We start from the raw sequence: 2,015 nt of genomic DNA, 5'->3' as shown, positions 1-2,015 counted from the left end.
TAAAAGGCTAAAAAGTTGAGTCTGATGGCTACTCATTACACTAATTTTACCAGGTATAAATCAAACTGTGATATAACAGCAGGCTTCAGCAGTACTACAGCTATGCAAGCCTTCATTACCCAATCATCACATATCCTTAAATTAAACAACCTGTAGTGTATTATGTCACACAGGAATGCACACATGTATGCTCTGCTGATCATGTGTGAGGGGATGTGCCGTTATAACAGGTTAGCACCGAGAACCCTGATGGCGGCACCCATATGTATGTCAAATTTCTGGTTACCGGTTGTTTCTTTTTATTCACAATTCATATCGTGCATACGATAACCAACCCTCGTTTTATCAGGGGCTTGGTGTTACCTGTACATATGTATCCATCCCCTTGGTATCCATCCCTGCATTGACATGTATAGGATCCTTCTGTGTTATGGTCTTACCTGTACAAATGTAGCCATCCCCTTGGTATCCAATCCTGCATTGACATGTATAGGATCCTTCTGTGTTATGGTCTTACCTGTACAAATGTAGCCATCCCCTTGGTATCCATCCCTGCATTGACATGTATAGGATCCTCCTGTGTTATGACAGTCTGCATTTGTGTCACATTGATCAAATTGAGCACTGCATTCATTGAAATCTGCAAGGATAAAAAAATGTTACAGCTGTATATTCACTCAAAACTTGCATTAAAAACACTGGCTAAAGAGATATTTTAATCAAAACCTGTGTGCAGTATTCAAAATTTTAAAAATGAATAAATAAAATGCCTGGAAAACTAGAAAATGTGTCTTTACTTTCCAGTTGTATTTACTTTATTCAAAGTTTACACCAGAATTAAATACAGACATGTTTCTTCTCTCTCTATATTTTTCTATCTGTGGATAACATACCCTGCAATTATCGTAATAAAATTGTAAAATTGACCAATTATAGACACAAAATATATCTGAGCAAACTCTGTGTCAGGGCCATCAATTTGCGACTGGAGTTCACCATATTACCCGCAATGTTCAGGGAGACATGCAATCCAACATGTAGAACATAAAATTATATTTAAATGTACAACAAACCTTGACATGTAACTCCATTGCCTTCATATCCCAAAGTGCATTGACACTGATAACCTCCATGAGTATTGATACACACTGCATGCTGGCTACAATTATGAAGACCTAATGAACATTCATTAACATCTGAAACAGATAACAATCATTTATAATTCCTTATTTGCGTCAATGTTTAAACATGTGATGTGAATTACAAACAACCATAATGCATTACCACAACTACATCACAATGTATTTCTCTTAAAATACCATGTCATACTACCCTATACATACCACTACAGTGTGTTCCACTCCCTGAGAAGCCTTCCATACATGTACATAGAAACCCACCGGGGGTGTTACTACACAGAGCATTTTGGGAACAAGTATCTAATCCAGCACTGCATTCATCAATATCTGAAAAATGATGAAACAATAGTGTGTTAACAAAGATAATAACACAAATTACCTGAATATATGAATATTTGTCTTGTTTTCTGATCAAATTACAAATAAAGAATTGCACAAGTAGTCTACATTTATTTGCATTTTAAAGCTTACCTTAACATTGTTAAACATCTGTAGAACTTCCTCTACAGGACAGCTCCAGATGCAAACACTGTCATGTACCAATACTCCTGACTTGTCTAACATGCTGATGTGTTTCAGTCAAGTGCGCAACAGGCAAAATGTCATTTTGTCGTAAGTGTTTCATAGCCTAATATACACTCACATAGGCATAATGCACACTCCATACAGGCCTAAAAGACACATGCAATGGTCCCATTCAACTTACATGCATATACCTAGTGCACATTTACACAGGTCTAGTGCATACTTAGGCCTAGTTTCCACTTCTTTGAGGCCTAACTAACACTTACTTAGGCCTAGCTCACAATCCAGCTGTTTAAGCTTACCTTCACACTGTGTACAATATCCTGAGTAACCATCATGGCATTGACAACG

The 2,015-nt window shown here is 37.1% G+C and overlaps 1 long non-coding RNA gene across 1 annotated transcript; it reads right to left on the bottom strand.

The window, feature by feature from the left end:
- Positions 1-523: 523 nt before the first annotated feature.
- Positions 524-1,457, bottom strand: LOC140142585 (uncharacterized). The gene is made up of 3 exons (XR_011857542.1): positions 1,344-1,457; positions 1,074-1,196; positions 524-640 (listed from the first exon to the last, which is right to left on the bottom strand). It is a non-coding gene; the product is annotated as an uncharacterized lncRNA (long non-coding RNA).
- Positions 1,458-2,015: the final 558 nt, after the last annotated feature.

This window comes from Amphiura filiformis, chromosome 20, assembly GCF_039555335.1.
Source record: "Amphiura filiformis chromosome 20, Afil_fr2py, whole genome shotgun sequence".
Classification (NCBI taxonomy): Eukaryota; Metazoa; Echinodermata; class Ophiuroidea; order Amphilepidida; family Amphiuridae; genus Amphiura; species Amphiura filiformis.
Note: the sequence above shows the minus strand (reverse complement) of the source record. Positions and strands in the feature narration are given on the sequence as shown.